The sequence below is a fragment of the Carcharhinus amblyrhynchos genome, chromosome 20 (genome assembly GCF_965287045.1).
Source record: "Carcharhinus amblyrhynchos chromosome 20, sCarAmb.v2.hapA, whole genome shotgun sequence".
Taxonomy (NCBI): Eukaryota; Metazoa; Chordata; class Chondrichthyes; order Carcharhiniformes; family Carcharhinidae; genus Carcharhinus; species Carcharhinus amblyrhynchos.
In genome coordinates, this window is record NC_137343.1 from 3,471,150 (window position 1) to 3,496,320 (window position 25,171).

Below are 25,171 nucleotides of genomic sequence, written 5' to 3' on the forward strand. Positions count from 1 at the left end.
ATTTCACAACAACAAGCTGCATTTATATAGCACCTGTGCTGTAGGAAAACATCCTGTGGCATTTTTCGGCAGACAGAAATAAGGCACTGGGAGGGAACCACACCAAGAAATAATCAACGAGATTGTACTTTTTAGAGCTGTACTTCAACATGAATCAGAAATAATGATTAATAGACAAAAGGTACTTTAAATAAGAAGGTAAATTTAATTTTAAATAGATGTGCAACAGAGGCATATCTTACAAAACTACAGGCATTTCCCTCCCCCATCCCAAACCCCACACACACCAATGTGGCACTACCCAGCTACAGCACCCTCCAGCCATCCTTTATTCACACAGGGGAGGTGAAAGGTGAAGCAATTAGATTTGGGGGGGCTGCAGAACAGGCTAGAATTGGACCAGGCCCTGAAACTAACGGTGAACAGGACAGCTTAGCAAGTGGCCAACTGGACATCAAGGCTAATGGTCAACTGGGCATCAATTCTAATGGTCATCTGGACAGTGAGGACGTATCTACATCAATGGGGACGAAGTAGAAAGGGCCAGTGCTTCAAGTATTTAGGTGCCCCCCACACCGACACTATAGTGAAGAAAGCCCCAACAAAACCTCTACTTTCTCAGAAGACTAAGGCAATTTGGCATGTCAGATATGACTCTCACCAACAAATTTTACAGTCGAGTGTCCCACATTTGGGGACATTGCAGGCGTTAACACACCCAAAGTGCAGTGGGCTAGCCTCGTCCTGGGCGAACTACCTGCTTGATCGTGGTTTCACCCCTGCCAGATAAGTACGACTCTCACCAACATTTACAGATGCACCGTAGAAAGCATTCTTTCTGGATGTATCACAGCTTGGTATGGGCTCCTGCTCTGCCCAAGACCCGCAAGGAACTACAAAAGGTTGTGAATCCATCACACAAACCAGTCTCCCATCCATTGATTCTGTCTACACTTCCTGCTGCCTCGGGGAAAAGCAGCCAGTATAATTAAGAACCCCACACACCCCGGACATTCTCTCTTCCACCTTCTTTTGTCGGGAAAAAGATACAAAAGTCTGAGGTCACATACCGACCGACTCAAGAACAGCTTCTCCCCTGCTGCTGTCAGACTTTTGAATGGACCTACCTCGCATTAAGTTGATCTTTCTCTACACCCTAGTTATGACTGTAACACTACATTCTGCACTCTCTCCTTTCCTTCTCTATGAATGGTATGCTTTGTCTGTATCGCGCGCAAGAAACAATACTTTTCACTGTATACTAATACATGTGACAATAATAAATCAAATTAAATCAATTCAAAAGGCTAATGATCAGCTGGATAGCAAAGCACCCCTCAGCATTTAAAGGAATTACAAATTTTCCGTATTGCTTTTGAGTCAAAAATTGTCCCAGCGAACCCAGTGGGAAAGATCCCGTGTGCCGAGTATTCCGAGAATTGTTCTGTCTGTGTTCCCTTATCTAGTTTGAGAAATGGTAGATTTTGCAACTGATTTGAATTTTGATCAGCCTTTTCCCAAGTTGCTGTGTTGTGTTTGTGTCAAAGATTTGGCTTTTGTTTTCAACCGCTGCTGGAAACGAGAGAGGGATTGTCAGCACATTCTTCGATTAAGAAGCAGCTGAGTCGAGGAGCATAACAAATAAAGAATAAAGTTCACCACCAAGTTTAAGGAAGAAAGCAACGTGTAATTCATCTGAATCTTTGTTGTCCACAATGGGCTCCTTTTGTATCTTGAAGCTACTGAGGGATTAAAATATGCCTCCAGGATGAAGATTGAGATAAAAACCTGCAGCTTCTCAGAGAAAGGAAGCAACGTGATTTGAACAATAGGACCACATTCAAATCGGAGAACCTTTAATCTCCTCCCGCACACAATCATTACACAGTTTACGGAAGATTTGCAGAGTGAGATGAAACTTGAAGTACAATTAACGTCATTTTCACAGACATGGTCTTCCCAGACTGGCGCAGGACAAAGCTTAATTTGTAAACAAGAATGTACAGATAAAGTGGTTATATCTTGCCATTGAGGAGAATGTTTATCATTGCCAGGGATGAAGCCATGCTTAAACTGGCTAATCCCATCCATCACAGCAGCAAAGGATCCATTATGAGAAATCGAGCACTGAATGTGTTACGGCTTAGAGCAGAACCTACCGTTCAGGTCTCATCCGGGTCACAGGACGGGGGGACGGGAGGGTATAGGTGAGAGCACTTTGCAGACCTATTGATGCTTTCACGACACACGACAGCGCAGAGTCACTGAGCAGAGACTGATAGCCAAGTTCCGCATGCATGAGGATGGCCTCAACCGGGATCTTGGGTTCATGTCACACGATCTGTAACCCCTCTGACTTGCCTGGGCTTGTAAAATCTCACTTACTGGCTGGCTGGAGACAATTCATCCCTGTGTTTAACCCTCTCTCCATTCACATTGTCTGCACCTGTAAAGACTTGACTACCTGTTAAGGCTTACATTCCAACCATTAACTTGTAATTGAGTTTGCGTCTATATATCTGTTTGTGAAACAAATCTTTCACTCACCTAATGAAGGGGCAGCACTCCAAAAGCTCGTGCTACCAAATAAACCTGTTGGACTTTAACCTGGTGTTGTGAGACTACTTATTGATGGTGGCACAGTGGTTAGCACTTATGCCTCACAGTGCCAAGGACCCGGGATTGATTCTGGCCTTGGGTCACTGTCTGTGTGGAACAATGAACAAACAGCAATACAGCAATGGAACAGGCCCTTCGGCCCACCAAGCCTGAACCGATCACATTGTCCTATTTAGATCCACTGCCAGTATCCCTCTATTCCCCGCCTGTTCATGTGTTTATCCAGCATTTGCACGTTCTCCCCGTATCTGTGTGGGTTTCCTCCGGGTGCTCCGGTTTCCTCCCACACTCCAAAGGTGTGCAGGATAAATTGATTGGCCGTGCTAACTCGACCCTTAGCGACCTAAGCTGTGTCAGTTAAGTGGATTGGCCATGGGTCATGTGTGGGGTTATAGAGATAGGGCGAGAAGGTTGATGAACCTCAATAAGATGTTCTTTTGGAGAGTTGGTGCAAACGCGATGGGTCAAATAGCCTCCAACTAAAAACAAAGTTGTTTTGTGGCTGGTTCAATTCTTGTCTCTGATGCACCCCAAAGTTCAATTGCCCCACCATTGGTGACTGTGACCCAGATTTCCAACACGTCAGAGAAACTCAGGGAAATGCTTAAAAATCCTAAACCTGTCCCTCAACACAACGCTCCCGTTTTCACAGGGGTGGGATGGAGGGGGGAGGGTACATTTCACATTCAAAGAAGCTTCCGGTCATTTAAATCATCAGCTGCCCCACTGAAGTGGGATTATAGAGGGTCAGAGGCGTAAACTCCAAAATATATACAGGTCAGAGCAGGTCAGGGAGGGTCAGAGAGGGTCAGAGAGGGTCAGAGCGGGTCAGAGCGAGTCAGAGAGGGTCAGAGAAGGTCAGAGCGGGTCAGAGTGGGTCAGAGAGGGTCATAGCGGGTCAGAGAGGGTCAGAGAGGGTCAGAGAGGGTCAGAGCGGGTCAGAGAGGGTCAGAGTGGGTCAGAGTGGGTCAGAGAGGGTCAGAGCGAGTCAGAGAGAGTCAGAGCGAGTCAGGGAGGGTCAGAGTGAGTCAGAGAGGGTCAGAGCAGGTCAGAGCAGGTCAGAGCGGGTCAGAGAGGGTCAGAGAGGGTCAGAGCGAGTCAGAGAGGGTCAGAGAGGGTCAGAGCAGGTCAGAGAGGGTCAGAGCGAGTCAGAGAGGGTCAGAGAGGATCAGAGCGAGTCAGAGAGGGTCAGAGTGGGTCAGAGAGGGTCAGAGCGAGTCAGAGAGGGTCAGAGCAAGTCAGAGAGGGTCAGAGAGGGTCAGAGCAGGTCAGAGAGGGTCAGAGAGGGTCAGAGAGGGTCAGAGCGGGTCAGAGAGGGTCAGAGTGGGTCAGAGAGGGTCAGAGCGAGTCAGAGAGGGTCAGAGCAAGTCAGAGAGGGTCAGAGAGGGTCAGAGCAGGTCAGAGAGGGTCAGAGAGGGTCAGAGAGGGTCAGAGAAGGTCAGAGCGGGTCAGAGAGGGTCAGAGAGGGTCAGAGTGGGTCAGAGAGGGTCAGAGTGGGTCAGAGCAGGTCAGAGAGGGTCAGAGAGGGTCAGAGCAGGTCAGAGAGGGTCAGAGCGGGTCAGAGAGGGTCAGAGAGGGTCAGAGCGAGTCAGAGAGGGTCAGAGAGGGCCAGGGAGGGTCAAAGTGTGTCAGAGAGGGTCAGAGAGGGTCAGAGACGGTCAGAGTGGGTCAGAGCAGGTCAGAGCAGGTCAGAGAGGGTCAGAAAGGGTCAGAGCGGGTCAGAGAGGGTCAGAGTGGGTCAGAGCAGGTCAGAGCGGGTCAGAGAGGGTCAGAGCGAGTCAGAGAGGGTCAGAGAGGGTCAGAGCAGGTCAGAGAGGGTCAGAGAGGGTCAGAGAGGGTCAGAGTGGGTCAGAACAGGTCAGAGCGGGTCAGAGAGGGTCAGAGCGAGTCAAAGAGGGTCAGAGCAAGTCAGAGAGGGTCAGAGAGGGTCAGAGAGGTCAGAAAGGGTCAGAGAGGGTCAGAGAGGTCAGAAAGGGTCAGAGAGGGTCAGAGCAGCTCAGAGAGGGTCAGCGCAGGTCAGAGCGGGTCAGAGAGGGTGTGAGCGGGTCAGAGAGGGTCAGAGCGGGTCAGAGAGGGTCAGAGAGGGTCAGAGTGGGTCAGAATAGGTCAGGGCTTTGCGAGTTGTTTTGGTCAGCCAGGGTACCCTTTTAGAGGGAATAGGTACCCCTTTGGACCTGGTGCAGGACACCTTTGGGGGAGATGAGGTGTCCTTTGGGGTAGGTTGGTTGCCCTTTGTTGGAGGTCAGATGCCCAGTGAAATTATAAAATGTAGGCATAAATATGTGTGACAAATCATAAACTCATTCCTGGCGAGTGGATTGGAACTGTCAACAATCTGTCAAAATCAACTACCAAAACTGTCAGATGCAGCTCTCTAAGGGATCAGTCAAATGCAGCAGATAAACTGTCATTATGTTTAAAAGTTCTGCCCTTTAAATCTTCGAAACAAATACCTGGATTGTTTAAAAACGATTGCTTGCTGTTTCGTTCTGTCTTTTAACATAAGCCTGAGGAGTGAAGAGAAGAATCCAGCGCCGGGGATTGGCTGGGTAGGGGAGTTAAGAGAAGGGGCTGGAGGTGTTCTTTTGCTTTTTTAAATATTTTCACCCTGTAGAAATTGGTTCTTAATCTACTGCAGGAACAAAACTGTTTAGGAAAAGCTGAAATAAAGTTTATTTATTGTCATCACAAGTAAGGCTTACATTGACACTGCAATGAAGTTACTGTGAAAATCCCCTAGTTGTCGCCCTCCGGCACATGTTCCGGTACACTGAGGGAGAATTTAACATGGCCAATGCACCCAGCCAGACTGTGGGAGGAAACAGCAGCAAACCCCCGCAGACAAGGGGAGAATGTGCAGACTCTGCACAGACAGTGACCCAAGCCGGGAATCGAAACTGGGTTCCTGGCATTATGAGGCAGCAGTGCTAACCAACTTTGCTATAAGGTGCCACACCAAAGGTTATTACAGAAAGTAACAACTCATGGCGCAAGAGATAACATAATGGCATGGAAAGAAGATTGGCTGGCTAACAAGAAGCAGAGAGTAGGCATAAATGGGTAATTTTCTGGTTGGAGGAGTGGTGTGCCACAGGGATCAGTGCTGGAACCTCATCACCTTACTGTCTATATAAAAGACTTGGATAAAGAGATTGAAGTTATGATTGCTAAATTTGTTGATGATACAAAGATAGGTATGAAAATAAATTGTGAAGAGGATGTAAGGAGGTGACAAAGGGAGAATTCGGCTATTATCATTGCTTGAAGAAGTTGAGAATTCAGAGACTAGATCACAGCTTTCACAGTGAGGCAGGGATTAGACCCTAACCTTTCTAACAGCTCCTGGCCCCCAGTCATTCAATCATTGCACACTGAGAAAGGACAGGTTCTCTACGTGGAATATTATATTCCACATTTCACAAGAAGCTACTCTAAAGATCCGCCGTGATCTAATTGATTGCTGGAACAGGCTTGAGGGAGCTGTTTCTGTTTTGGTTAGATACTCTGTACTGTGCAGTGAACAGGGAGCGTATTAACTGCATCCTTATTCATGCTATCAGAATTCAGCCTCTTTACGGATTTATACTGGCAGCTGCCTGGAGTGAATTGAAGGTGTCTCGAGGTCTCACGCTAAGCTGGCGATGTTGCTGAAACAAGATTAAATATAATGAAGAAGGTTCGTGTGGAGCATAAGCACCAGCTAGTTAGGCTATTTGTGCTGTAAATTCTACGGTCACCGACTCACTTACAGCACAGAAGGAGATCAGGTAATGATCAAGATCATGTCAGAAACCCCATGTAGCAAACCAGTTAGTCCCACTTCCCCACTTCATCCCCGCAACCCTGGAAATTCCCTTCCTTCCAATTCCCTTTTTTCTCTTCATTCTCTCCTAGACGTGGCAAGGTCAACATTTGATGGCCATTCCAAATTACCCTTGGACAGAGTAGTTCGGTTGGCCATTTCATAGGGCAGTCAAGAGTCAACCAAATTGCTTGGGTCTGTGGACCAGACCAGGTAAGGACGACAGATTTCCTTCCCTAAGTAGCATTAGTGATCTTTTTTTCTCAACGGCATGGTGATCATTTTAATTCTAGCTGTTTTATTGATCTGAAATTCCACCATCTGCCATGGTGGGATTTGAAAGCAGCTCCTCAAAGCATTACAAAGAAAATTACAGCACAGGAACAGGCCCTTCAGCCCTCCAAGCCTGTAGTGACCACACTGCCTGACTGGTCTAAAACCCCCACCCTTCCGGAGACCATTTCCCTCTATTCCCATCCTATTCATGTATTTGTCCAGACGCCTCTTAAAAGTCACTATTGTATCTGCTTCCACTACCTCCCCTAGCAGCAAGTTCCAGGCTCCCACCACACTCTGTGTAAAAAACGTGCCTCATATATCTCCTTTAAACCTTACCCCTCGCACCTTAAACCTATGCCTCCTAGTAACTGACTGTGCCACTCTGGGAAAAAGCTTCTGACTATCCATTCAATTCATGCCTCTCATAATCTTATAGACTTCTATCAGGTTGCCCCTCAACCTCCTTCATTCCAGTGAGAACAAACCAAGTTTCTCCACCCTCTCCTCATAGCTAATGCCCTCCATGCCAGGCAACATCCTGGTAAATCTTTTCTGTACCCTCTCCAAAATCTCCACATCCTCCTGGTGGTGTGGCGACCAGAATTGAACACTATATTCCAAGTGTGGCTGAACTAAACTTCTATAACGCTGCAACATGACTTGCCAATTTTTTAACTCAATACCCTGGCCGATGAAGGCAAGCATGCCGTGTGCCTGCTTGACTACCTTCTCCACCTGCATTGCCTCTTTCAGTGACCTGTGTACCTGTACACGCAGATCCCTCTGCCCATTAATACTCTTTAGGATTTTGCTGTTTACTGTATATTTCCGTTCTGTATTAGACCTTCCAAAATGTATTACCTCACATTTGTCCAGATTAAACTCCATCTGCCATCTCTCCGCCCAAGTCTCAACTGATCTATATTCTGCTGTATCCTCTGATGATCCTCATCGCTATCCGCAAATCCACCAACCTTTGTATCATCTGCAAACTTACTAATCAATACAGTTACATTTTCCTCCAAATCATTTATATATTATAAACAGCAAAGATCCTAACACTGATCCCTGAGGAACACCACTTGTCACAGCCCTCCATTCAGAAGCACACCCTTCCACTGCTACCCTCTGTCTTCTTTGACTGAGCCAGTTCTGTATCCACCTTGCCAGCTCCCCTCTGATCCCATACAACTTCACCTTCTGCACCCGTCTGCCATGAGGGACCTTGTCAAAGGCCTTACTGAAGTCCACTGCTCTGCCGTCATCAATCACCATTACCCTGAGACTCTGGATTACTAGTCCAATGACAATACAACCACACCCAAAAAATTCCTTTTAAAATCATTATTCCTCTCTGTTTCATAACACGATATGAATTGGGAGCAGGGGTAGGCTGCTTGGCCCCTAGAATCTGCTCCACCATTCTATAAGACCATGGCTAATCTGATTGTAACCTCAGCCCCACATTCCTGCTGACTCCCCGATTTCCTTTCACCTCCTTGTTAATCTATCCAAATCTGCCATAAAAATATTCCAAGGTTCTGCTTCCAATGCCTTTTGAGGAAGAGAGTTTGAGACTCACGATCCTCTGAGAGATAAAGATTCACCTCAACTCTGTCTTCACTGAGTGACCCCCTGATTTTTAAATAGTGATCCCGAGTTTGAGATTCTCCCACAAGAGGAAGCATCTTCTGCGCACCCATCCTGTCAATACCACTCAGGATCTGAAAGGTTTAGATCAAGTCCTCTCTTACTCTGTAGTGGATACAAACCAAATCTCTCCAACCTCCATAAGCCCATTCCTGGTATTAGTCTGGGAAAGTTTCACGGAACTACTTCCAATGTATCTCCTCCACCCTCATAGGCAGAGGGTCCCATTACTAGACACTGTGTAAGAAGATTCTTCTCACAATGTTGCCTTTAACTCTTGTCCAAAATTGTAAATTAGTGTCCCCAGCTACTATTACCCTGAGGAAATGGAAACATCCTTTCCAGTTTACATTATTCAATCCTGCCCTGGTCTCAAAGACCCTCACATTTTTTCTAAAATGTGGTGACCAGAACTGGACTCAATACTTTAATTGGGGTCTAACTGGGGTATATAGGCACTCAATACATCCCTGCCTTTGTACTCAATGGCCAGGATTTTACTGCTCTGTCCGCCATGGGAATCGGAGTGGACGAGGGGCAGACAATGGGAAGGTCTGCTGACTTTGGGCAGGATTTTATGTTTTTGGGACGAGGGAGGCCATTAAGTCCTGCCCTATGACTCTATTTATGAACTCTAAGATCACAGAATCAACAGTGCAGATGGAGGCCATTTGGCCCATCAAGCCTGCACCGCACCGATAACAATCCCACCCAGGTCCTATCCCCATTACTCCATAAATTCACCCTTCCAATCCCCCTGACACTAGACAGCAACTTATCATGGCCATTCAACCTAACCTGCACATCTTTGGACTGTGGGAAGAAACCGGAGCAGCCGGAGGAAACCCAGGCAGACATGGGGAGAACATGCAGACTCCACACAGACAGTGACCCAAGCCAGGGATTGAACCCGGGTCCCTGGTGCTGTGAGGCAGTCGTGCTAACCACTGTGCCACCATGCTGCCCTGTATACTTTGCTAATTTCTTTCTCAATGGGGTGGCATGGTGGCATAGTGGTTAGCACTGCTTCTTCACAGCACCTGAGACCCAGGTTCGATTCCTGGCTTGGGTCACTGTTTGTGTGGAGTCTGCACGTTCTCCCCATGTCTGTGTGGGTTTCCTCCGGCTGCTCCGGTTTCTTCCCACCGTCCAAAGATGTGCAGGTTGGGTTGAGTGGCCATGATAAATTGCTGCCTAGTGTCAGGGGGATTAGAAGGGTGAATTTATGGAGTAATGGGGATAGGACCTGGGTGGGATTGTTGTCAGTCTCTGTGGAGTTTGCACGTTCTCCCTGTGCCTGCGTGGGTTTCCTCCAGGTGCACTGGTTTCCTCCCACATTCTGAAAGACATACTGGTTTGGTGCGTTGGCCCGAACAGGCGCCAGAGTGTGGCAACTCAGGGATTTTCACAGTAACTTCATTGCAGTGTTAATGTAAGCCTTACTTATGACTAATAAATAAACTTTAACCTTAGGATTTTATGGGCTCGCTTGACCCGTGAGTCACCCAAAGTCAACGGGCCTTCCCATTGTCCGATGCTCCGGTTCCCAGGTGGGGCGGTAGAATTCCGGCAAGTGTCTCTTAGCAAAGAGCAATGTACATGACCCCCAGGCCCCTGAATACCCTTTAGAACTGGATGCACAATAGGACGAAACAGCGAGAATAATGATTTACGCAGAGTCCCACTGCCCTTTTTTTATAACTGCAAATGTAATGAATTTGTTTCAATTTCTCTGTATTTCTGTTTTGTCAAAGAAACTGCCATTCCTGTGTGTAAACAAGACCAGTGTAACATACTAATTGCTGCAATCCAACCCCAACGCTAAACTATTGATAAAAAACAGGTTCAGAATAACTAAAGCTTCGCTGCAATGCTTAATTTTAATTACTCGCATAATGCAAGGATTTCTTCAAAAAACAGAAGAACACATTTGTTAATTAGTCTGTGCACCAACTAAATGCTAAGCTCTGAAATCTTGCCATTTTCCATCTCCCTCTCCTCCTTTAACATGCTCCAGCAAACAACAATAACTTGCATTTATGTAGCACCCCACGACACCGTAAAATGCCACAACCCTCCACTCTGGGGTTAATAGCGAATGGAATCTGACTCCAAGCCCCAGAAGTGGATGGAAGGACAAGTGCCCAAAAGCTCGTTTCAGGAGATAGATTTGAAGAATCGTCTAAAGGGGTAAAGGGGGTGGGGAGGGGAGGTGGAAAGGGTGAGTGAGGGGATCCCAGAGTCTAGAGAGTTGGCAGCTGAAGACACACTCACCAGTGCCGGAGCAATTCAAATCAGGGATAGCCAAAAGACTAGACTTGGAGGAGCGCTGAGATCCCAGAGGATTGTAAGGGCTGGAGGGGTTTGGAGAGATAGGGTTGATGGGGTTGGAGGCAGTTCGAGGGATAGGCAGGTTACAAAGATAGGGAGGGGTGTAGGGATTGGAGGAGGTGACAGAGATAGGGAAGTTTGCAGGGGCTGGAGGAGGTTTTAGAAATAGGGAGGCATGTAGAGGCTGGAGGAGGTTACAGAGAAAAGGAGGAATGTAAGGATTGGAGGAGGTTACAGAAATAGGGAGGTTTATAGGGGCTGGAGGAGGCTACAGGGATAGGAAGGGTGGTGGGACTGGAGAAGGTTCTAGAAATAGGGAGGGTTGTAAGGGCTGGAGGCAGTTACACAGATTGGGAAGGTGTAGGAGTTGGAGGAGATTACAGAGATAGGGAGGGTTGTCAGGACTGGAGGAGGTTACAGAGATAGGAAGGGAGTGTAGGAGTTGGAGGAGGTTACAGAGATAGGGAGGACTGTTGGGGCTGGAGGAGGTTACACAGATAGGGAGGGATGTCGGGACTGGAGGAGGTTACAGAGATAGGAAGGGGTATAGTGGGCTGGAGGAGGTGACAGAGGTGGATTGGTAAAAGACCATGGAGAGAGATTAGTCCAAGCAACAGAGGCCTTGCCCCCAGTGTCTCCTGCTTTGTCTCAAGGGTTCATTCATTTTTGATTAAGTGATGGTGATGCATTTCAGTGTTGACTGTGTTAAAGACTGGAGAACAGCAACAAGAACTTACATTTATATAGCACCTTAAACAAAGAGAAATGTCCCAATGTGCTTTCCAGAAACATAGCAGGTGAACAATGAACAAGATTGGAGCAAGACTGATTGGCTGAAGTGGGGATGAGAATTCCTGTTAAAAACAGAAGACAAGTGGGATCGACCTTCCGATCACTGAGCAGGAAGGAAAACTGCAGCTCATTTTGAAGTAGATAAACACAACTGAGGCTAATTGTTCCTGCTGTTCTGCTGCACCTTTTATCTGGTGAACACATTCAGGATGATTCTGTCCGCTGAATGATAATGTGAGCTCAAATCCCACTCTCCCACTTTCAGCTTTCGAAATTAGTCCGAAATAAAATGTGGAAATAAAAAGCTGCAGGAGGTGATAAATGAGATTGTTGTAAAAATCCATTTGGGTCACTAATGTCCCGCAGGGAAGGAAATCTGTGTCCTCACATGGTCTGGCCTATATGCGACTCCCATAGAATCCTACAGTGCAGAAAAAGGCCATTCGGCCCATCGAGTCTGCACCAACCGCAATCCCACCCAGGCCCTATCCCCACAAATTTACCCTAGCTAATCCCCCTGACACTAAGAGGCAATTTAACATGGCCAACCCACCTATCTTTGGAGCATGGGAGGAAACTGGAGCACCTGGAGGAAACCCATGCAGACATGGGAAGAATGTGCAGACTCTGGTCAGTGACCAAAGCTGGGAACTGAACCCGGGTCCCTGGCGCTGTGAGGCAGCAGCGCTAAACACCGTGCCACCGTGTCACCCCTGTATAATGTTCTTGGCTTCACTGAAGGTTGTTGAAAATACCCTGAAACTGTCCGCGTGTGAGGAGGATTATTTTAAAGCTTTCCTGCTGACAGCAGCACAGATCGTCCAGCTCTCCAGGTTTGAAACACTGGTAGATTGCAACAGAAAAGCAAACATTTGACCCATTGGACCAGCTCTTTCTCGGGGCAATTACCAAAAAACACTTAATCTTACTGACACACTCTTTTCCCACATCTCTGCCTCGTTCCCTTTCTCTCATTTACTCATCCACATTACCTGTAAGGAAGTCAGTTGCCTTTACTTATAGCAAACTCTGTGGTCAAATATTCCAACAATCCATGCTGCATTCTCTCCTAACCACTCTCCCCACAGTCCTCAGGGCACAATCAGCGTGGTACTGACTCTCTGACAGTGCGGCACTCCCTCAGCACTGACCCTCTGACAGTGCGGCACTCCCTCAGCACTGACCCTCTGACAGTGCAGCACTCCCTCAGCACTGACCCTCTGACAGTGCGGCGCTCCCTCAGCACTGACCCTCTGACAGTGCGGCACTCCCTCAGCACTGACCCTCTGACAGTGCGGCGCTCCCTCAGCACTGACCCTCTGACAGTGCGGCACTCCCTCAGCACTGACCCTCTGACAGTGCGGCACTCCCTCAGTACTGACCCTCTGACAGTGCAGCACTCCCTCAGTACTGACCCTCTGACAGTGCAGGACTCCCTCAGCACTGACCCTCTGACAATGCAGCACTCCTTCAGTACTGACCCTCTGACAGTGCAGCGCTCCCTCAGCACTGACCCTCTGACAGTGCGGCGCTCCCTCAGTACTGACCCTCTGACAGTGCAGCGCTCCCTCAGCACTGACCCTCTGACAGTGCGGCGCTCCCTCAGCACTGACCCTCTGACAGCGTGGCACTCCCTCAGCACTGACCCTCTGACAGTGCGGCGCTGCCTCATCACTGACCCTCTGACAGTGCGGCACTCCCTCAGCACTGACCCTCTGACAGTGCGGCGCTGCCTCATCACTGACCCTCTGACAGTGCGGCACTCCCTCAGCACTGACCCTCTGACAGTGCGGCGCCCCCTCAGCACTGACCCTCTGACAGTGCGGCGCTCCCTCAGCACTGACCCTCTGACAGTGCGGCGCCCCCTCAGCACTGACCCTCTGACAGTGCGGCGCTCCCTCAGCACTGACCCTCTGACAGTGCGGCGCTCCCTCAGCACTGACCCTCTGACAGTGCGGCGCTCCCTCAGTACTTACACTGGGATTGCAACAAAAATTATGTTATTAAAGTTAAAGGGAGAGTGATGCAGGTTGACCAGACTGGTTCCTGGCTGAGAGGACTGCCTCATGAGGATGGGTTGAATCCTGAGGAATAGCTGGAGTGGACCATGTGGATATGATCTCCTGATATCCATGGTAGTGACATGGGATTCTGAATCGACTGGGAAGAGCCCCAATCAAGAACGTGCCCAGCCTGGATGCTGGTAAGCGTTTGAATTCTTGTTGTAGACGCACTGGTCTGGATGACCCACATCCATCTTTTGTTCCCTCCCACTCTACCTTCAGCTACCAAAGCCCTAAGCTCTGGAGTTCATCCCTCCTCAGCCCCTCCAGCACTCCCATTCCCTCTCCTCCTTTACAAATGCTTCTTAAAACCTATCTCTTCAACCAAATGTGGGTGCTACGGTGGTCAGCCCTGCTTCCTCACAGCGCCAGGGACCTGGTTCAATTCCGGCTTTGGGTCCCTGTCTGTACGGAGTTTGTACATTCTCCCCGTGCCTGCATGGGTTTCCGGTGGGTGCTCCGGTTTCCTCCCACAGTCCAAGAATGTGCAGGTTAGGTTGATTGGCCATTTTAAATTGACCCTTAATATCAGGTAGATTATTTATTAATCGGTCACAAGTAAGGCTTAATTAACACTGCAATGAAGTTACTGTGAAATTCCCCTAGTCGCCACATCCTGACACCTGTTCGAGTCAATGCACCCTAACCAGCACATCTTTCAGACTGTGGGAGGAAATCCGAGCATCCAGAGGAAACCCAGTCAGACACGGAGAGAAAGTGCAAACTCCACACAGACAGTAATCTAAGTCGGGTATTGAACCTGGGTCCCTGGCGCTGTAAGGCAATAGTGCTAACCACTGTGCTACTTAAACACATGAGGTTATGGGGATAGGGCCTGGATGGGATTGTTGGCGGTACAGGTTTGATGGACCCAATGGCCTCTTTCTGCACTCTTGGGATTCTATGGTTCTATGATTCACATTTTGGTCACATGTTGTAATCTCCCTTTATGTGACTCTATGTGAAATGTTGACTGATAACGTTCCTGCAGTCCTGGTCTCCACACTAAAGGAAGGATGTACTGTACTGAAGGCAAGACAACGAAGCTTCACTAGATTGATGCCTGTGATGAGGACAGTTGTCCAATATTCTCTGGAGTTTAGAAGAACGAGAGATGATCTTTATGAAACATCCAATATTGCGAAAGGATTCGATCAGATGGACACTGAGGCTGGATTGTTACCACCCCCCCCACCACAGGAATCGGAATGGATGAGGGGCGGATCATGGAAAATCCAGTGACCTTGGGAGGGATTGTATGGCTTTGGAATGAGCGAGGCCAGAAAATCCCATCCTGAGAGATTGCTTCCATTGGTCGGGGAGCCTAAAACATGGGGACAGTCTCAGGAGAAGGGGCCAATCATTTAGGATTGAGATGAGGAGAAATGACTTTGCTGAAAGAGTTGTGGGGGTGTCTGATGGTCCCCTGCCACTAGTTCGTGGTGAGGGTCTCTGTGTAGACTTCAAAGAGTCTGTCTTGATGCTAAGCAAGATATTGAGAATGACGAGAATTCTGGGTGAACACAATGACATGGAGATTATTGCTACATACAGCTCGGCACAGACCCTGATCCAGCCAAGCTCCTAACAGTTGCATCGACTCATTACTTGACTATTGCCAGCACACCTGCCCCAGAGTCAAAGCGGGCAAGGCTGGCAGAATGGCCATTGGCCTCGAGTGGGATCTTACCAGCCTTGGGTGGACGAGATGTGTTCAAGTTCAATGCTAGGACATGTTCATCGCGGAAGGAGTTTCCATAACTATTCCCCGAAGGTAAATAAATGCACGTGCGAAGATCTGCTAAAGCAAATCACAACACAAAGTGTTGTGAATCTTTGGAATTTGCCACTGTGCCGGGTTGCGAATCATTGAATACATTTAAGGCTTTGGGGTAGACAGGTGTCTGACCTGACTGGCGATTCAAGGATTGAGGGAGTGGTGGGAAAGTGGATGTTAAAACCCAACATCTGCCATGATCATACTGAATGGTGGAGCAGACTCAACAAGCAACTTGGCCTGCTTAGAAGCACCTTAGGATGTTGTCCAATGTTAAATGTGCCACATAAATGCAACTTGGTGTAAATACACATTTCCCCCAACATTCTTCTTTGCTTTTCAATGATTTTACAGACAAATTCTGTCACTTTGAAGTTACCCAACTGGACATTTGTAACCTGTGATCTTAAATCATTTATAAGGCCAGTGAAATAGGTGATGTGTTTTCTCATCTTAATCAGAGTTCATCTGTTCTACATTAATACCTTCTATCCCTCAGTCTCCCTTGGGTCTGAAAGGGCAATTCATATTGATTCTTGTCAAAGGACAGCAGACATATAGCCAGAGGCATTATTTTAATGAAGGTTGGACAAGCTCACTTTCAGACAAGAATCTAATATTAATGCGACCCAACACCCACCGTATGAAAGCATCATTGCTAAAACCAAATAATGTTGATCGATGACAATCCACCGCTCGCTCTGTCTCACTTAGAGCACAAATTGGCATGTGTTGTTTGACAGTCGCACTCTTTCACTCCGAACTTCGTCATGACGCTAAGAAACTGACAGAACATTGCAATTTTCATTTTAAACCATATTATTGCCAGTTTTATTCAAACAGAAGGCTACAGCTTGTGTCTGGTCAAGATTAATTCATACAACGCTAGTGGTTACACAAGGGGAATTAACAACAAGTTGCTTTGGGTCCATTCTAATGTGTATTCAAAACTTGACTCTGTACAAACTCACTCTCCAATCTTTCTGAAGCAAATTTCCAACTTCCATATTAATAATGAAATTGGCTTATGTAAGCTGTGTTTGATTTTGATTTGATTTGATTTAATTTATTATTGTCCCATGTATTAACACACAGTGAAAAGCATTGTTTCTTGCACGCGATACAGACAAAGCATACCATTCATAGAAAAGGAAAGGAGAGAGTGCAGAATGTAGTGTTACAGTCATAGCTAGGGTGTAGAGAAAGATCAACTTAATGCAAGGTAGGTCCATTCAAAAATCTGACAGCAGCAGGGAAGAAGCTGTTCTTGAGTTGGTTGTTATGTGACCTCAGACTTTTGTATCTTTTTCCCAACGGAAGAAGGTGAAAGAGAGAATGTCCGGGGTGCTTGGAAACTTTAATTATTGTGGCTGCTTTTCCAAGGAAGTGTAGACGGAGTCAATGGATGGGAGGCTGGTTTGCATGATGGATTGGGCTACATTCACGACCTTTTGTAGTTTCTTGTGGTCTTGGGCAGAGCAGGAGCCCATACCAAGCTGTGATACAGCCAGAAAGAATACTTTCTATGGTGCAACTGTGGAAGTTGGTGAGGGTCGTAGCAAATGTGTCAAATTTCCTTAGTCTTCTGAGAAGGTAGAGGCGTTGGTGGGGCTTTCTTAACTATAGTGTCAGCATGGGGGGAACCAGGACAGGGTGTTGGTGATTTGGACACTTAAAAACCTGAAGCTCTCGATCCTTTCTACTTCGTCCCCATTGATGTAGACAGGGACATGTTCTCCTTTATGCTTCCTTAAGTCGGTGACAACCTCCTTTGTTTTGTTGATATTTAGGGAGAGATTATTGTTGCTGCACCATTTCACCAGATTCTCTCCTCATTCCTGTACTCTGTCATTGTTTGAGAGCCAACTCACTGCAGTGTGTCGTTGGCAAACTTGAAAATTGAATTGGGGGGGAATTTGGCCGCACAATCATAAGTGTATAGGGGGCTGAGAACACAGTCTTGTGGGGCACCGGTGTTGAGTTTGGTCGTGGAGGAGGTGTTGTTGCCTATCCTTACTGATTGTGGTCTGTGAGTTAGGAAGTTCAGGATTCAGTTGTAGAGGAGAGACTGAGGTCCTGGGAATGGAGTTTGGAGATGAGTTTTGAAGGAATGATGGTGTTGAAGGCTGAGATTTAGTCAATAAATAGGAGTCTGACATAGATGTCCTTGTTATCCAGCTGTTCCAGGGTTGAGTGCTGGGCCAGGGAGATGGTGTCTGCTGTGGACCTGTTGCGGTGATAGATCTGCAGTGGATCCAGGCAATCCAGGAGTCTGGAATTGATTCATGCTATAACTAACCTTTCAAAGAACTTCATCATGATGAATGTCAGAGCCACTGGCTGATAGTCATTAAGGCACGCTGTTTGGCTTTTCTTGGTACTGGGACAATGGTCATCTTCTTGAAGCAGATAGGGACCTGAGATTGTTGTAAAGAGAGGCTGAAAATGTCTGTGAATACCCCCGCCAGCTGGTCCGCATGGGATCTGAGTGCAGTTTGGCTACCCCATCCAGGCTGGTCACTTTCCATGGGTTGACCTTTGAGTATCATGTGATACAGCAGAGACCACGTTAAAGAGTTGGAAATAGGTGATGACACAGCTATTTGGTTAAAGCCTCTTTTTATTATTCATTCGCGGGACGTGGGCATCCCTGACTGGCCGGCATTTATTGCCCATCCCGAGTCGAGAATCAACCATGTCGCTGTGGCTCTGGAGTCACATGTAGGCCAGACTGGGTAAGGATGGCAGATTTGCTTCTCTGAAGGAAAATTGTGAACCAGATGGGTTTTTCTGACAATCGTTTCATGGACATCAGTAGATTCTTAATTCCCGATTTCTTTCATTGAATTCAAATTCCACCATCTGCCGTGACGGGGTTCGAACCCGGGTCCCCCAAAACATTAGCTGAGTTGCTGGATTAATAGTCCAGTGGTAATTCCACTGGGCCATTGCCTCCCTTTATACCTGGGTCAAATATGGCAGCAAAGTGAAGCAAATCCACGCCTTTATAATGTACGGTGGGGAGGGGCGGAGGGGGGAGATGCCTGAAGGGGAGATGGAAGGGAGAGGGGGAATGGGTGGGGGTGTGGGGGGGTGGACTGTCATGTGACATTGTTTACATAGGCATTTTCCAGTATCAATGTGCATGTTGCACATTATAATCAAGTGCAACAATAAGGCCTGAATTAGTGGGACCAAATTTTTACTTGGCCAAGTCAGGACAGATGGGTCAGTGAGGGATTGAAACTGGGATCAGGGCCTTACTCCCCCCATTACTCTGGACGACTGGCCTGCTGCAACTTTCCAGCCTAAAGTGCCTGCCCCCCATGGTGGGATTGGCCCCTTTGAAGGGCTGGGATTCTCCCAAAATCTAAGTCCCTGTTTTGTGTGGAAACAGGAGTAATTCCCACTGTTTTTTAGCAGGATTTTCAGCTTGAACCTCCCACACTCTGAGCACTGCACAGTATCTCGGCGGGATTCACTCTGCTAACCTGTGGGTGGGGTATATTCTCGCTGGAGAGGCAGGCGCTGAGTGGGCCATTGCACGCGGGCGATCTCAGCGCCGAGACTGGCACACGCTCAGGAGCCCCACACTGCCAGCTTCCAGATCGCTGCCCAGCCCCACGACCCCCCATTGCATCATTTCCAATACCCACCCCCACACCATTCACTGGACTCCTGGAGTCTCCGGGACAGCCCCATTGCTCCTCCCCCTGGCCAATTTCGAACCCCCCCAACCCCTGACCTGACCCGATCTCCCCGACCCCACCCCCAAACCCCCGGCAGCCCCCACTCAGGCGACCAGCCCAGATCACCATGCTCCCACCCTCTGCTACTGATTCCGAATGCTGAGTGGCAGTGGGACCCTCCACCTCCACTGATTGGCGCCCCCCCATAAGCCCCTCAGTAGGCCCCGCCTTCCCTTGCCCTGTCCCCTTGGCACTGCCCCATACCCAATGGACATTGTCAAGGCGGCTCTTAGGCATTGCCAGTTTGCTTCTTGGGCAGTGCCAGGGGCCAGAGTGGCACTGTCAGGCTGGCACTGCCCAGGGGCACCGCCTTGACCTCTGACCTCCTGGGGGTCTCAATGGCCTCTGTTCTCTCCAGCTGGGGCTGGCCACCTGCTCCCCATTAGTCGGGAGCAATTGGGTGGCACGGTAGCACAGTGGGTTAGCACTGTTGCTTCACAGCTCCGGGGATCTGGGTTTGATTCCCGGCTTGGTCACTATCTGCGTGGAGTTTGCACATTCTCCCCGTGTCTGCGTGGGTTTCCTCCGGGTGCTCCGGTTTCCTCCCACAGTCCAAAGATGTACGGGTTAGGTTGATTGGTCATGCTAAATTGCCCCTTAGTGTCCTGAGATGCGTAAGTTAGAGGGATTAGTGGGTAAATTATGTAGGGATATGGGGTAGGGCGTGGGTGGGATTGTGGTCAGTGCAGACTCGATGGGCCAAATGGCCTCCTTCTGCACTGTAGGGTTTCAATGATTTCTAAACCCCGCAGGAGTGAACCACTCCTGGTGGGGGAGGGGGACACAAGCTCCCCAGAGATTTCAGACCCGGGAAGCCCACAAACCAGCCTCCACTGATGTCTCGTGGTACATTGCCCTGCTATGCAAATGAGCGCATTTGCCATTACGGACTGGCACCGGTCAGAACATGCGTATTGCAGGCTGCGGTCAGCTCATAACCAGGCCGCCCGGTCACTGCCGAGTTACACTCAACCCACGTCTCCCATCCCTCCCCCATCTCCAGCAGTCAGCCTCTTGCCCCATTCCCCACCTCTCTACCTGTTCCCGTTTGTCCACAGACCTCTGAAGACAGAAGGACATGTCAGGAGGGTGGTGAAAAGGGCATATGGGAGACTTGCCTTTGTCAGTCGAGGCATAGATTGTAAAAGCAGGGAAGTGATGTAGGAGTTGTGTAGAACTTTGGTGAGGCTGGAGCACTGTGTGCAGCTCTGGTCACCAAATTATAGGAAGGATGGGATTGCACTGGAGGGGGTGCAGAGGAGATTCACCAGGATGCTGCCAGGGATGGAACATTTAGGTTATGAAGAGAGGTTGGATAGATTGGGTTGTTTTCATTGGAGTAGAGAAGACTGAGGGGTGACCTGATCGAGATGTACAAGATTTTCAGGGGCATGGACGGAGGAGCCGCTGTTTCCCCTTTAAGGGTCAGACACGAGGGGAACATAGGTTCAAGGTGAAGGGCAGGGGGTTTAGGGGGGATGTGAGGAAAATCTTTTCTACCCAGAGGGTGGTGATGGTCTGCAATGCGCTGCCTGGGAGGGAGGGGGGGCTGGGATGCCTTACATCCTTTAAGAAGTACCTGAATGAGCACTTGGCCCTTCATAACAGGGTAAATGGGATTAGATGGGAGGTCAGGTGTTTTTAATGTGTCGATACAGACTTGATGGATTTCCTGCGCTGTATGATTCTACGACACCTATTTATATAGATGTCTGATGGGACATGTTTTGCCGGCTCTCTGCCCACTAGTCAAAATTGGTCAAATTACATTAAAATGGGAAATAATTGACATCTGTAAACCCTGGAGCCATCCTCCCTGTCTTACTAATTGAAATCTACAGCTGTGTGAACAATGTAGGAAATGCAGAAGCCACTCTGTACACAGAAATATCGCACAAATAAATAAAGTTTTAAGTTTATTTATTAGTGTAGGTTTATAAGTAGGTTTACATTAATACTGCAATGAAGTTACTGTGAAAATCCTCTGGTCACCACACTCCGACGCCTGTTCGGGTACACTAAGGGAGAATTTAACATGGCCAATGCACCTAACCAGCACGTCTTTCCGATGGGTAATGACCAGGTAATCTGTTTCTTTCTGTGCTGTTTGGTTGAGGGATAACTATTGGCTCAAGGAGACTGGGGAGAATGTTCCTGCTCTTCTTTGAACTAGCGCCCTTTCTCCAAATTATCCGACATGCGGTAATTAACTCAGTACATGAGGGATTTGAGGAAAAGTTTATCAAGCATTAATATGTAAATTAATGCAGAGTTTTCTGAATTGTGATGGCAAATATACTCTGTCTACACTTCCCGCTGCCTCGGAAAAGCAGCCAGCATAATTAAGGACCCCATGTATCCCGGACATTCTCTCTTCCACCTTCTTCTGTCGGGAAAAAGATACAAAAGTCTGAGGTCACGTATCAACCGACTCAAGAACAGCTTCTTCCCTGCTGCTGTCAGACTTTTGAATGGACTTACCTCACATTAAGTTGATCTTTCTCTACACCCTAGTTATGACTGTAACACTACACTCTGCACCCTCTCCTTTCCTTCTCTATGAACGAACGGTATGCTTTGTCTGTATAGTGCGCAAGAAACAATACTTTTCACTATGTTAAGAGGGATCTAGATAGGCTGAGCGAGTGGGTGAGGACCTGGCAGATGGAATACAATGTTGGCAAGTGTGAGGTTATCCACTTTGGCAGGAATAATAGTAGGAAGGACTACTACTTACAGGGCGAAAAGCTGCAGCAGGCGACGGTGCAGAGGGACCTGGGGGTCCTTGTGCATGAGTCACAAAAACCCAGCTTGCAGGTGCAGCAGGTGGTCAGGAAGGCGAATGGGATGCTGGCCTTCATAGCGAGGGGGATTGAATATAAAAGCAGGGAGGTCTTGCTGCAACTGTACAGGGCACTGGTGAGGCCGCAGCTGGAGTACTGTGTGCAGTTTTGGTCGCCGCACTTACGCAAGGATATTTTGGCCTTGGAGGGAGTGCAGAGGAGGTTCACTAGGCTGATACTGGAGTTGAGGGGGTTGAGCTATGAGGAGAGGCTGAATAGACTGGGCTTGTACTCGTTAGAGTTTAGAAGGATGAGGGGGGATCTCATTGAGACGTACAAGATGATGAATGGGATGGATAGGATAGAGGTGGAGAGGCTCTTCCCGCTCAGAAGGGACAGTAGGACTAGAGGGCACAGCCTCAAGATAAGGGGGTGCGGTTTAGAACGGAGTTGAGGAGGAACTTCTTCACTCAAAGGGTGGTGAATCTCTGGAATTCTCTGCCCGTTGAAGTGGTGGAGGCTACCTTGCTAAATATATTTAAGATGCAGGTAGATAGGTTTTTGATAGACAAGGGGATTAAGGGTTATGGGGAGAAAGCGGGAAAGTGGAACTGAGCCACTTCAGATCAGCCATGATCTTATTGAATGGCGGGGCAGGCTCGAAGGGCTAGATGGCCTACTCCTGCTCCTATTTCTTATGTTCTTATGTTAATACATGTGACAATAATAAATCAAATCAAATCCAAAATTAAAGTTACTGAACATCATGCCATTTTTCACTAAGTACTGGATGACTTGACACTGAGGGTAGTTTACACCAAGCGATGCTGGGATAGTGGAGAGGTTTATGTGCAAGAGGCAGGGGATTTGCAGTGTCCTGTGTTTTTATCAATACTGTTTTAAAGATATTTTGCTGCTCGTTTATCGTGCTTCAATCACTGTGCCCTGTTGCAAAGGTCGCAGGAAGATGGTGCTCATAAAATATATTGGCGTCTTGTTCAGACGCTGCCCTCAACTGCTGGCTCAATCTTCCAGTTACCCGGCAACCAGTTACGGCCCCGAGGTTTCGCAGGGCTGGCATTAAAGCCATTCACCTCCCTCACCTTCAGCTGCAGCACAAACAGCAGATGATCTGCAAGCTGTTTATTGGTAGCTGGTAACAACGGCAGTAACCTACACTAACGCTGCGCCTTCCACGCAGATAAACATCCCAAAGGATCTTCACCAAATCACACTCTAAACAGATGCTGGGCCGTGAACAGAGAGTGAAAGGAACAAAAAGATTCCTGGCATACCTATTGCCCCTCTCATTTGCTCAGACATTGGTAAACAATCTCCAGCCATTGAAGTACACTTTGAGACGTAACCGCTGTTGTAACGTGGGAAATGTTACTGACAGAATTGATCAAAGAGCTGGATTTTCATGCGATCGTATAGTACCGGAGGCCTTTCAGCCCTTTAAAGAGCAAAGTAAAGTTTATTTATTAGCGTCACAAGTAGACGTACATTAACACTGCAGTGAAGTTACTGTGAAATCCCCTAGTCGCCACACTCCGACACCTGTACGCTGAGGGAGAATTTAGCACGACCAATCCACCTAACCAGCACGTCTTTCAGACTGTGGGTGGAAACCGGGGCACCCGGAGGAAATTTGTCCATGTCACCCAGGTTTTACAACTAAGCCAGTCCCAATAACCCGCGTTTGGCCCATACCTTGCCCATGTCACTGTCTAAATGTTTTTTAAAAGACAAAATTGTACCCACCTCTACTACTACCTCTGGCAGCTTGTTCCTGACACTCACCACCCTTTGAATGAAAAAAATCGCTCCTTTTGTATCTCTCCCCCCTCACTTTAAACCTGTGCATTCTGATTTTAGACTCCCCTACCTTTGGAAAAGATGCTGACTATCTGCCTTCCCTGCACCCCTCATTCTTTTATAGATCTCGAGAAGATAATTTATTAGTTTTGATCTTATCCTTCACTGTATGTAGTTCTTCTTCTCAAAATAGATCCTTTAGTTAGTTGTTTGTCACATTGAGTCTTGAATCATTACAATATCCAGCCAGGTTTTCATTATCTAAAGAAGGACAAATTTTCCCAAAAAAAACACAATAAAGATTCACTGGACTGCGTCCTGAGGTGAGAGCAATGTCCTGTGAGAAGAGATTGAGCAGGGCTCGATTCCCAGACATTTACAAGAATGAGAGGCGACCCCATTAAACATGCAAGATTCTTCAGGATGGACGCTGAGAAAATAATTGCCCCAGGCCAGGAATCTAGAACACAGGGTCGCAGTTTCAGAATAAGGGTTCAGACTGGGATGAGGAGAAATGTCTTCACTCAAGGGTTGTGAACCTTTGGAATACTCCACTTTAGAGAGTCATGAACAATCGGTTGTGTTAGTTAAGGCCTCATTTTAAAATATTGCTCTCAATAAAATGGTTTACAAAGTGGCTCAGAGAGGCAGAATCTTGTTTGAAGGAGTGCAGATTCAGTCTCATAGGCCGGGCAAGCTGGTAAAATCCTGCCCAAGGACAATGGGGAATTGTATTCTGTGAGCCTCACCTGCACCAACTCTGGCCATAGGATCCCTATAGTGCAGAAGGAAGCCATTTGGCTCATCAAGCCTGCACTGACAGCAATCCCACCCAGGCCCGATGCCCCTAACACCAAGTATTTACCCTGCTAATGCCCATGACATGAAGGGGCAATTAAGCATGGCCAATCCACCTAACTTGGTGAAATCTTTAGAATGCGGGAGGAAACCAGAGCACCCGGAGGAAACCCACGTAGACATGGGGAGAATGTGCAAACTCCACACAGACAGTGACCCAAGCCGGGAATCAAACCCGGGTCCCTGGCGCTGTGATGCCGCAATGCTTTCTGCTGTGCCTCTGTGCTGATTCTAGGCTATGGATCTACAGCCTGGTGCTCCAGGGTAGACTGATGCTCATTAAGGACACATTTGTACATCCTGTCACTGATTGATGGATCCCGATTCGATGGCAATTAGACACTTTGCTTCAAATCTTTAAACTTTTGTTAATGTAACAATGGCGAGAAACAATTAACAACCTGCCTTTCATAGAAACCTCTGAAATACTTTGAGCTGCCTTGTTTTCATTTTTATTGAAATTTGAGCAACAACATTGAGAATTTTATGATATTGGATTTTTGACTAAATGTAAGGATGTGGCTCTTTTTGTTATTAAGTTTTCTGATCGAATCAAAGAATCACAGAATCCTACAGAGCAGAAGAGGCCCTTCAGCCCATCGAGTCTGCACCGAGGTATGAAAGGCCCTGACCTGCCCACCTAATCCCAC

General features: G+C 47.8%; 1 pseudogene; it reads right to left on the reverse strand.

Annotated features, from left to right (window-relative positions):
• Positions 1–640: 640 nt before the first annotated feature.
• Positions 641–794, reverse strand: LOC145356233 (U1 spliceosomal RNA; annotated as a pseudogene).
• Positions 795–25,171: the final 24,377 nt, after the last annotated feature.